This window comes from Macrobrachium nipponense, chromosome 32, assembly GCF_015104395.2.
Source record: "Macrobrachium nipponense isolate FS-2020 chromosome 32, ASM1510439v2, whole genome shotgun sequence".
Taxonomy (NCBI): Eukaryota; Metazoa; Arthropoda; class Malacostraca; order Decapoda; family Palaemonidae; genus Macrobrachium; species Macrobrachium nipponense.
Genome location: NC_061094.1, coordinates 43,115,771 through 43,131,126, shown reverse-complemented (window position 1 = coordinate 43,131,126; position 15,356 = coordinate 43,115,771). Strand labels below are relative to the sequence as shown.

Genomic DNA, 15,356 nt, shown 5'->3' with positions numbered 1-15,356 from the left:
GGAAGTCTCTAGGACAATATTTAGATTTATGGTGAATTTTTGAAAAAAAAATATTTGTTTACGTCCGCGCGTTACGAATTCATGCATTATTTTGTGATAATATTTTCTCTGTGTTGCTTTTATCGTTTTACAATGTGTTATATACCAAAATGATCGCAATTTAGTTTACATTACAACGAAAAAAAAGTAACTTGTTACCTTTAACCGTTTTGCGCACAGCGCAATTTGAATACAATTATATATGAAATTTTGTTTTTGCACTATCATATATCGCATTATTTATATATGATAATGATAATTTTTTTCATTTCTGATGGTTGTATACTAAACTTCAGCCAATGACAAAAAAAGGAGCCTAAAATGAACTCTTAATCTTGAAAACTAAGCGCGCTGTGATTTTTTGACAAATATTTTTTCCGCTTCCGCGCTCACTCTGAAACACCTCCGGCACACGGGAGACAATTTTTTTTTTACCGCTTCGGCGTAAGAGGGTTAAATGAGCTTGATAAGTTTTTACCTCAAATTTTTCCTAAGTCGGGAGAGGTGTTTCCTCTATGGTAATGTTTACTTTTAATGAGCCCTCTAACTTGCTTTTTTACGCAAACAAAAGCAGTTCCAGTTACTCATTATTGGCTGAGAGGTGTGACATCGTTATGATGTAATGGGTTTCATAACCAATTATGAACGAATTTAGTAAAAAACTAAGTTTCACTAGCATTTCAGCTGAGTAATAAAGTTACCTGTCCAGTGTCCACTGGTATCCTTGTTTGACTGAATACTCGAATAATGAAGCAAAAACCGGCATTTTGTCTTCCTGTAGCTATGGCAGAGGCAGTGGCTGGCCCTTCTGGCATTAGTTTTGACAGAGACCTTTGATTTCCTACCGATTGTTTGCAGTGCAATGTGGGTTACGGTGAATTTTATCATTATTTCTCTAGTGGTGGTAAAGAAGTTGTGATTGAATATACTCAAAGACATAATTTATTTCTAAAGCAAAAAAACTGCGAGTGTTGTGGAGCTATTTGTCGGATCGACTACAACATGAACGCCTTTAGGTGTGATCGCTTTGTAGTGATGAAAGGACGTCGGCGTAAGCGATGCGACACCCAAATCCATCTGCCATGGTAAGTAGCCTTACTGTAACCCCTGTGGCTAGCGCGCAGCGCAACATAACCTCTTGCCAGTAAATGCTGTGCTTGCCAAGAATCTTTAAATATGCGGATAAGGCGCGAAGCGCCGTTCCGCCATGGCCTTACTGACAGCACACACAAACCGATTGTCGCGGATATGTAGTCGCAACCTACTTTGTTTGTTGTTGTTTTGGTATCGCCGCCATATTGGTTTTGGTGTTCTTCCGCCGATTTCGGTTGGCGGTCGAGTGGGCCAGCCAATCTGTAGGTGCTCCCAATTATTATTATTGCTGCAAAGCACTCCTTACTGGTATTTCCCCACCCAAAACCCCCGATTCCCAACTGGGGGCCCCCAAGCTTGTTGGGTGGAAAAGGGGGTTAAAATAACATTTCCTCAAGAAAACAAGATGAGATTCACTGAAAAAACACCATTAAATGAAGGATTGTTAATTGTCTTTTAGAAACTGGTGATGCGGCTTGCTTCTGAAGAATTACCTTTATCTATGAACCATTTTCTTCATACACTTATTAATTCATTTATAATGCAATTTATTTACTTTCCATTATGGCGCTGAATGGCTTCTTTGGCCCCAGTGCCTGGGCTTTTGCCCTAAAACTCATACAGTGGTGCTCAAATCTCATGCGACATGATTCTTTTTGTGTCGTCCAAATTCTCAGACTCTATGGGACGTTGCCAAGTAGTGTTAAACTTTTTTTTCTAATGTCATACATGCCGACTTTGCGAATTCACAGCTAGCCCTATTTTCCTTATGGTTATATAAATATGATGTCTTTTATGCATTGATATAATTTGTAATCTCTGTGATTTGAACTAATATTTTTTTTAAGTTGCTTAGTTCAAAGTGCGATGTTATAAGGTTAGCGGTGCCTTCAATGAAAGCACACTTAATATGCTCCTCAGACTGGTCAACATAACTACATCTGCAGTATTGTAACAGTAGACCTAATGAGCTCAACACTCATGACAACATTTTCAAAGTAGGAATAGGAATTACAACCAGTTTTCTTTGAATGTTGAAGTTTATGCTGTGTTTAAGCTGCCTGTATGTTGCAAAATGTTTCATAGGCCTAAAGAAATAATCTAAGCCTTCTGAGATATGCTCTGTTACTAATGAATTTATTTGTAAACACTACCTGTTCATTGAGGAATACGATAGGAATATGAATTACAACCCGTTTTCTTTGAATGTTGAAGTTTCAGGCTGTGTTTAAGCTGCCTGTATGTTGCGAAATGATTTATAGGCCTAAAAAATATTCTAATCCTGAAATGGAATCTGTTATTAATGCTTTTATATGTAAAGATTACCTGTTCTTTGAGGAATAAAATATGATGATTTTGATTATATGGAGAAGATGGCTACTAATCGAAATATAAGTATTAATATCAAGGCATATGGAACATTTTTTTTTCAACTGGTTTAAAATATTTTCTTAAAAGTCCTTCTGCTCGGTTTTGGTGTATAATTTATTCTATCATGAGGTAACTTGAAGTGCAAGAGCGTATAGATAACCTTATTTCCTTTTTGGCCAGAAATTGTTAATAGAGAGATGTGACTGTTAAGTGTAAAATAAAGAAATCTAACACCTAGGCCTAGGAACAGTATCTTGGCTTTGACAAAAGAATAATTGCATGTGCGAAGATTTGCTGTATGCCATGATTTTTTTAATATTTAAGAATTATAACAAATAATTATGTATGAAAATCCAACTATTCCTCTAACACACAGTGTTTTCAACATAATTTCATTGTCGCTACTCAGTGTAGACCTACTTATGTTACACCGGGTGGCTGTTGTTGCTCCGACACTAATGATACGTCACACATGCTCCCCTCACGTTGATATTGGTGGGCGCATTCTACTTTTGTATATACTACATATTCACATTTTTTTTCAGCATTGAGGTGTAAAAGCAATCAAATAGGACTATTTCAAATTCTATGCTTGCTTTGGAAGCATTATTAATGTTATGACAATTTTTTTAGTTTTTTTTTTTTATTTAACTTTTGAAGTGATGCTTGATGACGACTTCATTTTGGCCAAATGCTTCAGTGATGTGTGAACGAAAGTTTTAAAAATGTTCCGAAAGAGTTTTTTCTGAAATTTGGCTACACGTGACATTTTCTTACAGTTTTGAAATATATGACAGATTTCACTCTTATGAAACATATTATGGCCTTACTGTACGCAATAATTGTGTTTCCACTTTGAAACTATAGATAAATATGGAACATGCTAGGTTGCCATTTAGTGAATTTTGAACAAAATCATATGGAGTCATGTCGCATGAGATTTGAGCATCACTGTACATCCATCCACCGATCAAGACCATCTTTCTGCTGGCCTTGGCATCGGTGAAGAGAGTAGGAGAACTTCACGGTCTTTCCTTCGATGTTAAGCACTCGAGGGGATGGGGATCGGTGACACATGATTTTGTCCCGGATTTCGTAGTGAGGACTCGGAACCCTTCGGTCCCTGACGACCGGTTCGAGTCCTTCATGATCCCCTCCCTGAAAGACTTCACCAACAATGATGCGGATGAGATGCTGCTTTGTCCCGTGAGGGTGCTATGGCGCTATCTGAAGAGAACTCGCCACCTCAGGCCTGAGTGTCGACGCCTCTTTGTTAGCACCGGGGTTACCAAGAAAGGAGTGTCCAAGAACATTATTTCTTTCTGGCTTTGTGAGGTAATCCGGGAGGCATACTCTTCAGACAGGAGTGACGACACCAGTACCCTTCGTCCGTGAGCCCAAAAGTCAGAGGTATTGGTCCAAACCTTGCATTCTGCATGAACTTGTCCGTGGCACAGGTACTGAAGGCAGAGGTTTGGGCCAATCAGCCCACCTTCACCTCCTTCTACCTTCGGGATATTGCCCACAGGTCCTTGGACACTTTTTTTTTCCTTGGGACCCGTGGTGGCTGCTCAACAAGTTGTGTAGCTTACCCAGCTACTTACCGGACAAGGTAGCATCTCATCCTCGTGAGACTGCATGAATGGAAGAGTGAATGAGTGTGTGACTGGCATCTCTTCCTCTTTTTCTTCCCTCTCCCTGTAGGCAGAGGGTGGCGGTCGTCACCACGCTGGACAGGATGTTGATGCAGGTAAGCTACGTAACCGAGCTCCATTCTATCCCTTTCATTAGGGATAGGAGCTTTTATCCGTCCCTTCCCTAACAAAGGGGGAAGTGGACACCAGTGAGAGACAAGCCCAAGACTTTATAGTATTTGGCTCTTTCGTAGGACCTAGTTCTTGCTTGCTATTCATAAGAGGCACGCTTGCCTCCCTCTTATGAATTTGGTCCAGAGGTCTGACCACTGATCCAGCAGTGCACACTCCGATCAGTTGGACAGAGGCTAGGCTCCCTCCCTTTGCTTTTACGACCAGGGAGGGAACCCAGGTTGGGCGAACACCAGTCTGTTCATAAGACTCAGATTCCACCCACCAATAAGTGATTCTTCCCCATGTAAAGGACTGAGGGTTTGTATTATGTGTCGGAACAAATCACAATTTTGAAGTAAACTGTATTTTTTCTAACTATACAAACCTGAGGTCCTTTACACATAGTCCCACCTCATGCCACCCCTCACTCTGTTCCTGGACCTAAAGCAAAGTGATATGTTCACCTCCAGTGGGGCGGGACTCCCGACTATTGGACAAGCAGTTACTACCAAACTACCTTGTTAGAAATCTTACGACCGGTCCAACTGGCGCTGTAAGTAATTCCTTATGTAAAGGACCGAGGGTTTGTATAGTGAGGAAAAATACAATTTCATACAATCAACTTACCTGTCAGATATATACATAGCTAAGACTCCGTCGTCCCCGACAGGAATTCAAATTTCGCTGCACACGCTGCAGGTAGGTCAGGTGATCTACCGTCCTGCCCTGGGTGGCAGGATTAGGAACCATTCCTGTTTTCTATCATATTTTCTCTGTCGCTTGGAATGTAAACAACTTTTGCAGTTCCTCCTGACTTGATTTTTGGATTGCATCGCCATCGATCTTCTGGACTATCTTTTGCAGGGAAGTACTGGATCTTTGGTTCAGCATACGCATATTAATTTGTTTTAATAACTTTGGCTTCGAAAATTTTGAAGAATTGTTTACGTGTAACTACCGAACTTTTCGGTAGACACTCACATAGTTTGCAAGAAGGGAAATTTTAATATTTATTCATAATAACGTGTAGTAAATGTTAGAATTGATTGAGCTAACTTCCTTCTTGAGGAAGTCAGGAATAGAATTAGTTACGCTTCCTTTAGAAGTTTTTATAGCTCTCGTACTAACGAGCAGTTAGAGCATTAACAATACTAGTAGTGTTGTATCCTCATCTCCTTCTTACTTCACAGAATCTTCAAATTTATATTGAAATTTGAAGACAAAGCAATGTAGCTCAAAATACGAGCTATTGAAAGGTAAGAAGTGATTTTAGTGTTCCCAGTGCAGTGGAGGGTGCGTTCTGATCGGCTCTGTTTCGCTCCCAGGCCTAGACCTCTTCCAAGCTCACATACCCAGAGGAGAAGGAAAGTCGAAAGCCTTACGGAGGTTATGGAGAATCCCCACCGATCAGGCGTCCCCTCGGCAGGATCTGTAGAGCCTCCCAGACTGCCAAGTTCGCCATTGGAAAGGCGTCCTAAAATAGTAGAGGGTGCGTCCGATCGGCTGTGTCTCGCTCTCAGGCCTAGACCTCTTCCAAGCTCACAAGCCCAGAGGAGAAGGAAAGTCGAAAGCCTTACGGAGGTTATGGAGAATCCCCACCGATCGGGCGTTCCCTCGGCAGGATCTGTAGAACGTCCCAGACTGCCAGGGATAGCCATTGGAAAGGCATTCTTAAAAAAGTGCGTCTCTTCTTCCATTTCTTCATCTTACATCCGAAAAGACGAAGAATGTACATGTTTGGAGTTCGGACGATCTGGCGCGTTCTCTGAAAACTAAGAGAACACTGAGCGAGAGGCTGAGAGCCAGCCAGCAAGCTAGCGCGAGCCACGTTCCAACAGCCAGCAGCGAGCCGCGTTCCAACAGACTAGCGCGAGCCGCATTCCAACAGACTAGCGCGAGCCTCGTTCATACAGATAAACGCGAGCCGCGTTCCAGCAACTGAGCGCGAGCCGCGTTCCAGAACATTTTTCTTGGCGCAAGGCACCTTCAAAGAGAAAACAGACGGCTAGACTGAGGAGCCTTATAGTAGACAGAAGGATGCTTCCATTGAACGTTTACTGGCAAGAGGCTCGTAAAAGAAGACTAGAGGCACTCGGAACTATCAGGGCGCACCGGACCTTCCACACAAGCGGAACGTTCCAGGAGCGAGTCTCCTTTCTAGCGTGCGGAACATTCCAGGCGCGCGGAACTATCCAGACGCCAGGCGCTAGGATCCAGGCGCCAGAATATTCCAAAATCTGCATTTGAGAGAGGGGTCAGTCGCGAGGCTCCTCTTTGAGTTTTTTTTTTTAACTTGAGCAACTTTCCCCTGGCAAATGTGCAAGACGTCGCACAGTCGGCCGTTGCTTTTGTCAGAAGGATTCTGATACTAAGAGAAGCCCCTTTTTATTATTCAGAAGACTCCTGTGTTAGGCAGTTCCTCTCAATGCAGAAGACTCCTGTGTTAGGCAGTTCCTCTCAATGCGGACTCTCTCCTTCATACATGCTCTTCCCTCGTTTTGAGGAGGCAAGAGCTTTGGGAGTTTTTCTTAATAAGAATCTCATCGACGATTGGGTATGATGGCGGATAGGAAATATCTACTTCCTTCCGTAAACCCTAGTGATGAACAGGAATTCTGTCTCTTCCGCGATTTATGAGGAAAGCACGAAGATTTAAAGAGTTCCTGGATTAACTTCCTTCCTTAAGGATATATATATATGTACTCTTTCTATCGTTCTATTAACGAAAAGAACGAAGATGGTAGAAGGTAGTAGAGTATCTGCTGTATGAGAATACGATACGGTCAAATCTTAAAACACATACCGTAGTTACTTCTTTGCTGTGCAACTCAGTTACCAGTATCCTTCTACGACTTTCCTAGGAAGGACTACGCTTAAAGGGATTGTTAAGACAACACCTACTTAGCTTCTAGATTTATCGAAGTCTTGTTTCGCTTAAATATGCTTTAATAAGAACTTCCTGAAGTTCGATAATAATTTTATAAGATTCCTTTATTAAATGGAGTAGCTGGCAACTCTGGAAGAGTAAGGCCAGACGGCTAACGGAGAATGCTTTTGCTGAGAGCCTGAGACCAACGCAGTACCATGTAGGTGTCAGTCATGAGCGGTCGGGTTCATCTCTCTCTCCTGCGGGATGGAATAACTGTCCGTATCTCTCCCCTACAATCGCGGTCTTAGCCTCGGATTGAGGGGATAGTTAAGCTAACATAAATAAAATATTGTATGCCTTTTGCTAAGAAGCTTTCAATAAGAGAGATAATACAGTGGGGCATCGCTTATTCACGGATCAGTATTCACGGATCCAGTTAATCACGGGTTTTTTCTTGGACCGCTTCTCATGCTACATCACTGGTATGAATCGCTGCATCACGGGTTTGTCGTGTTGCGTATGCGATGTTTTTCGGTAGGCTAACCCTCGGCCGTGGTCCAATAACTACCAACATTCATTTAAAGACAATAAAGGTAATAAAACCATTCTCACCTAATATATTATTGTCCTATCTTCGAAATAAATAGCCTATTCAAGGTTTATGTAGGACGTTCATTGGTAGGCTAAGCGTAGTTGCAGTGCGATAACCACCAACGTACACAAACAGATTCACATTATGATATTAACTGACAATAAAGGTAATAAAACCAATCTTACCATATATATTATAGTCATATCTTCATAATAAATAGCCTATTCAAAGAATAATTCCACATCATTGCACTCAACTTATCGTCGGAGTGGCCAGCCACAAAATGTAAGCATATACCTTTACGAACGAAAATGGTTTATGTATACGGTTGCGTTCAAAGCGACATTTTTTGTTTGATAAACTTTTAGAAATTTTAATAGTAGTGGTAGTGTAATTACAGTAGTAATAACATTAAGGCTAAAATTAATTCGAACTTCATTATTATTTTGGCAGTATTCGTATATAACTTCTCTGAACAATGAAGTCATACAAACGCTATTTGTCATGGATTATCGTAAGTATTGCTGTTTGTTATTGGCGACGAAGCTTAAACGAAATACATAAAAGCATTTTTTACCTTATATATTATCGTCATATCTTCATAATAAAAAGGCTATTCGTGGAGTAATTCCATATCAGTGAAATCAATTTTATCTATGCGAGGCCAGCCAGCTGACAAAATGTACGTACGTATATGAAAATCAAATTATAATAGCGTTCACAGCAAGATTATCTTTCGAAATATTTATAGTATGTACTATTCATGCTACGTAGTAATAATGTTTGGAATATATGTAACATTAATTTTCAATACAAAATATCATCGTTATTTTGGTAGTGAATAATAGTTTAGAATTATCATACACACACTGCATTGTCATGGGTTTGTGGCAGTGATAAAACAACCAAAATAACGTTCTCCTTTAAGTCAACGCGTTTAGGAAAAACATGACATAGAATCGACTTTGCGACTTCGTTCACTTTGATATTTTTAACGATACAATAACTATCATTTGTAATACTAAAACCATCTTCACATAAGTAATTTTTCGTAAGATATGTGTAAGATATGCAAAAGCTAGCTTATACATAAAAGGCTTTTATAATTTAAGTCATCTTAGATATACATATGTACCCAAACTCATTGTGGGGAAATTTACTACTGTTTCCTCGGATATTGAAATACTTTAGCATCATTCAAACACTTTAATAATATAATGCATAAATACTAGGCTATACATATTTACATCGTATACAAATACTACATACATTTATATACACATACTTTTATATACAAAGTTAACAGTTATATACACATACTTTTATATACAAAGTTAATCATATGAGTAGTGATCAGACGACAGCTGTGCACTGGACTACGTACGTACTACTTGGAAGATAAAACAAACAAAAATTTGGTGGTTGTTAGTCGCCGGGATAGATTAACATTTTTCCAGAGATTAAAGAGCTGAATTTTGTTTTGAAGGTATGTCAACCGCGTTAGTAAATAGGTATCGTCTTCTAAGGAAATTTTTTTTTCTCTTCTTTTTGCGGAAGAATCTTCAAGCCATTTTGCATTCAAAGTAATGAGAAGGAATCATTCTATTCTTCATGAAATCAGTAAAATACTTACACTAATAATAAAAACTAAAACTACGTACTGTATGCAAAACACATACATCATCGTTAGCTTCGTGTGTGTAAACGTTCATTCTAAGAAATTACAGAGTAGTATAACTAACACCTGATTGGTTGTTTGGTAGCCATGGAGATCTGTTATCCAATGACTGCCCTCTGCTTCTGTTCTATTTATAGACATATGCCATGGATGGCACTAGGTTTGAACGTTACCATGTTCGTGATTTTCTGACTGCTGACGGCAAAAATTACTCAATAATTTTCTTTATATAATTATTCCTTCGTGAAAACAATAATATAATATGATCATTTTAACTTTAACGTATAGTGGTATGAAAAACACCAGTGTGTCGTAGCGATGCGTCATCAATATAGTGGTATGAAAATACCACATGGTGTTGTAGCGATACGTAATCACAAAGTACAAATCCTTTTCCCGGACCATCCTCAGAATTTTACGACTCTTCAACTTCAAGATCGATATGGTGAAATATATTATATAGTCATACTTATTGTTAAAATTCACAAGTTGAACTGCAAAACATTATTATATTTTGATTGTTATTTACATATATTTTTTGTGTTTTACGGAATGTTTGTTTTGAAAATAATACCTATTAGTGAACATATGGTATTAATTGTCCCACTATTTTATTATAGGTGATCTTAATTATCTCACATTCATTTAACAGTATTATATTAATATTTATTTAAATAAACTGTAATTAATAATGAAAAACATAAAGGGAAAAAATGTTTTTGCTGCAGTAGTGGTTTGTTTGATTATGCATCTGACCTCACATTTCCGAAATCTGAAAAATTCCAAAAACCGAAACATCGGAATGTGTGTGTACTGCACATTTTTTTAAACACGCACACAATGTCTACACATTTACTGATACCCATTGGTGAAAGACTCAAATTACAGTACGTACGTATTTATTCCTGAGAGAGAGAGAGAGAGAGAGAGAGAGAGAGAGAGAAAATGATTAAGGACACGCCTTGAGAGAGAGAGAGAGAGAGAGAGAGAGAGAGAGAGAGAGAGAGAGAGAGAGAGAGAGAGAGAGAGAGAGAGAATGATTAAGGACACGCCTTGAGAGAGAGAGAGAGAATGATTAAGGACTGCAAGGCGTGTTATTTTTACAATTATTTTATTATCTTGGGATTTTTTTTTTAATCTTGAGATTTTCTATTCAATTCTCGAGATTAATAAGCAAATTACCGTAACTTGACTAGCATCAGCACACATCTGAATGACTCGGCCATTAGCAGGCTAAACCACCAACCTTATGAACTTGCATGATACATGAGATACATGACAAAACCACTGTTTATTGGTGAAAATTTGGGGGTCGCACAATATGGGAGATTGCACGTTAGAGTATATACGGTATGTGATTTTTTTTAGCCTTTTATGGAACAAAATCTAGCAAGAAATTGCCATTCCCAGTTGGCAACACTGGCCTACTCACGTTTGTCCAAGTTTTGTTTGTTGTTGTTATGAAATATGGTGTGCGGCGCGTTCTTTAAATTGTACCCATATAATCGAGTTAATTATGTGGCATCCAAAAGCCCTGATTCTTTTACTCTTATGGGAAAGACGCCTAAAGGTCAGATGAAGGTTTTTACATGGAATATATTAACGTGTTGTGACGAAGGGAAGAGATGTTTCGCTGCATACTGCTGGTAGCATTATCGTTATTATATTACTGGATTGCACTGCAAAATCGTCGCCATCTTTTATCAACATAGATTGTTGGTGAGTACCCAAATGATTTACATAATTGTGATAGTTCTCTTACAACTCATCCTCTCTTTCCTTGTAAAAAAAAAAAAAAAAAAAAAAAAAAAAAAAAAAAAAAAAAAAAAAAAAAAACAAAAAAAAAAAAAAAAAAAAAAAAAAAAAAAAAAAAAAAAAAAAAAAAAAAAAAAAAAAAAAAAAAAAAGAGGCCCATCATGCGTATGTAGGCTTCTAGCTGTAATCCCTACAGGGCTAGTAGGGCTACATATGTACAGTAGTACCATTATACTACATTTATTTTTTAAGGCTAATTTTGTACAATAACTTTAAAACTGTCTTGAATTTAGTTTTAGGTGATAGTTGAAAACATATTTGGTGTTTGAACTAAAGTAGGCAGTTATAAACATTGGAATAGTGGTCTTGGGTGGGTTAACTATTAAAGTAGGCAGTTTTAAGCAATTTTTGAGGGGGGTATCAGGATAACACGGGTATTTACTTATCACGGGGGGGTTCTGGGCCCTATCCCCCGGTGGATAACGAGGCCCCACTGTACAACCTTTCAATGCTGTTTCCATAGGTAACATTATTAAAGGATTCTATCGCAGCAGAACATACATTATATTATATAATGCTCTCAGGCTTACGAAAGCATGGCTTATTAGAGTACCTGCTCAGAAGAAGATGGATGAGTCGGATGGGAAACATTCTCTTTGTGGCAGAACTTGTTTCCCTGAATGGACTATACTACGTATATAAAGTTTTTTCCTACTAAGAACGGAATTAACATGTGAAAGGATGTCGGGTACCATAAAGGCACAGGTGTTCTGGCACATAACCTAAAAAGAATTAGAAGGAAGCGCCAGCCTGGCACAAAGCGCTAGAAACGCCAACCTGGCGCAATGCGCCAGAAGCGCCAGCCTGGCGCAAAGCGCCAGAAGCGCCAACCTGGCGCAATGCGCCTGCGCCAGAAGTGAAGTGCCAGCCTGGCGCAAATTGCGCCAGAAGCGCCAGCTTGGCGCAGTGAGCCAAGAGCACCATCCAAGATTTTCTCGTTTTAGCGAGTTATTAACCTAAGAGTCCAGTAGCCTCTCGGACACCAGGCTCGGTAACGGCAAGATTCGTTCCTGATTTCGTTACCCATTTAATCACTTAGGCCAATTCCACGACTCTCATATCGCAAAGAGCATCGAGAATCTCTCTTTTCGCTCCTGTTCGCGTTAACAAGAGAACCTTCTCGATCGACGATAATAACTGTTAACATGTCTAACATTTATTGGAAAGAGTTGTGAGAACCTGCGGAAAGTCTTCTTCATAGATCTCTTAGCAAGGTAGAAGACGAACAGGCTTCCTATAGACTGCTTCCTTTTCCTCGAACCAAGAGAGGTAGCAATATACGCCATCTTTATTTTTTTTAGAAAGGGGAATAAACTTTAGTCTTTTTTCCCCTAAATATAAATTCTTTGCAGAATTTAAAAGGGCGTCAAAGTAAGAGAGGATAATACTTTATGCCTCATTTTGGCCTTAGAGAGGTTGGATTCACAGAGGTCACGTTCTTCTCACAACATGTTTTGGAAGTTTTTTCCAAGAGAGTCTGGATATTCTATCAGCATCTATTATAAATGGACCTTAACCTCTCCACTCTGAGTCTGTCTGCGTGCAGACTGACCAGAAGTGGACATGAATGAGAGGATTTTTTTTAAGGTAAATGACAATAGTCATGGCCAAAACAGAATTGCTGCAGATCGTGCTAGAGGGAATGAGGAAGCTGTCCTCTTCCGATACCTCTGTGAACCACATAGCGGTTTTTTCTTCCCTTTCAGAGGGAAGAATCACCTTTGTATGTCTGCTATCAAAGAATGCAGTAAAAGGCTATACTCTGTCTCTACAAAGGGAATTGGAGATAGCAGAGGATTAAGATCTTCGGGATCTTATATGATACCTCAATATGACAAGAGTAGGATATCATGTACTTCTTTCTTATGGATCTTTTTTGTGGCCACAGATTCCATGTTCCGACAAGATGGAACTGCTCCTCATCAAACTTCTTTGAGAAATTTTTATGAGGGAATTCTTTGTTTCTCTTGGTCCTAAACGACCAGAAGACAAGTGAATTTTTTGAGCATTGGAATCTCGCATCAGATTCTATGGAGACTAGGCAATGGGTTCTTGCCAGCATAGTATGTCTGGCAAAAGAACTAAAACCCCCTATTCCTGATTCAATGTTTTCAGATAAGGTTTCGTTGTCCAGGCAGGGTACTTACGTTTTCATCTACAGTAGAATGGTTCAAACGTTTGCCTACAGAGTCTTTGGAATGCGATGACGGCTCGAAATGCTTCCCAGAAGGTGTTCAGAGGGATACAATAAAGAGCTAGAAATCAGGAGTCCTCCCAATTTCAGCTCGGAGTCTCCTTCGACTTCCAGGCTTCTTCCCTTCCTTCGGACAAGGATAGGGAAGATTCTGCAACAAGAAACCCCTTCAACAGGTAAGAAGAGATCTCGTGAGCAAGGGAAGTACTCAAGAAGGATCCTCCTCGGAGGAAGACTTATCTCTCGTACTGTTAGATATCCTATCGTATACTGGATGTAGCTGACTACAATCACCTCCCCTTGCCGGAGAGGCCAAAGCTCAAAGTGGAAGAATTTCTTCCACCCTTCTCCAGTCTTGTGATTTACTATTGTGGATGTTCAGGACTTTCAGACACTGTAGCGCCAACCAGGAGCCTTATGCCAAAACAGGCGTAAAAAACGCCAGAGGCAGACAGCCCCAAGAACACTGTTATTGTCTGATGAGGAGAAAGACCGGGCCTACAACCTGACACAGATGCGCTAGATACGAACATATCGGACAGATAAGAGTGTCTGATGTGGACATTGCCAGACATCCACGAGACTCTACCAAGCTCGAAGCTCCGGCAAGTGGGGAGGCACCAGGCAGGCGCGAGGTACCAGCCAGCCGCGAAGCTCCAGGCAGGCGCCAGGCAGGCACAAAGCACCAACCTGGCGCGAGGCGCCAGCCAGGCGCAAGCCAGGCTCTAGGCGCGAATCTCCAGCTAAGGCACGAGGCGTCAACCAGATGCGAGGCGCCAGTCAAGCGAAAGGTACCAGACAAGCGCTAGGCTCCAACCAAGAGCGAAGCACCAGCCAGGCGCGAGGTTCCTGCCAAGCTTCAGGCTTCACACAGGAGAGATCCATTTCAAGAAAGCCCTGGTCTTCTTTGAAACATGGAGATCTCCTAGGCACTTCATAAGTGACTTGATTCCTTCAAACAGCTGAGAATTAAAAGCGCAGGAAGTGCGCGCTTTTGCAAATTCTTGTTCTTTACATAACAATATGTCATGTAAGACATATTAGCTGTGTTGTACGGTAGAGGCAACTCTGTGTTGAGTTCTCATTACACAAAGGATGTCAAGTTAACCTACGAGAGATCCTTCTCTTTTGGTTTATACGTTTCTGCGGATACGTTACTGGGATAAGGAGCCGACACTGATCCTTAACTTTGAGTTAAAGTTATTTAACTTAGTGAAATTATTGGGGTTTTTGAAAGGAGTGTGGGGATAACTCTTTTCAATTTGAGCGCGAACCCTCGTGTTAGGATCAGGTGATCGGGATCGGTGTTGCGCTCCTTCATAAGGTGTATTGTCATAGAAGTGGTTCAGTACCCATTGACAAAGTCCTTTCAGGCTCTGCCGAGTAAGCGGATCATACCCCATCGGCAGACCCACAAGAACTCTTGGCCACAGATCACATATCTCGCTAAAGTTTCTTGAGGTGATGCAGACTCCTTGGCAACAGCCATATGAAGTCTACCACCTATCAGATAGGAACCAAGGTTTATTTATACCTACAACATATGTTGTTTACCTGTCTATTCCATGTTAGCTGTCTCGTACCCTCCACCAAAGGGTGTCAATCAGCTATGTATATATCTGACAGGTAAGTTGATTGTATGAACAAAATGATTATTGTTATGAAAATGATATTATGATACAATAAAGTTTCATACATACTTACCTGGCAGATATATACGATTAATGGCCCACCCAGCCTCCCCGCAGGAGACAGGTGGAAGAGAGAAAATATGATAGAAAACAGGAATGGTTCCTAATCCTGCCACCCAGGGCAGGACGGTAGATCACCTGACCTACCTGCAGTGTGTGCCGCGAAATTTGAATTTCTGTCGGGGACGACGGAGTCTTAGCTATGTA

At 40.3% G+C, this 15,356-nt stretch overlaps 1 protein-coding gene across 1 annotated transcript in view; it reads left to right on the top strand.

Moving 5' to 3' along the window:
* Nucleotides 1–15,356, top strand: part of LOC135207489 (non-canonical poly(A) RNA polymerase protein Trf4-1-like) — a 201,766-nt gene that overhangs the window by 98,023 nt on the left and 88,387 nt on the right. The gene's annotated exons all lie outside the window — the stretch shown is intronic.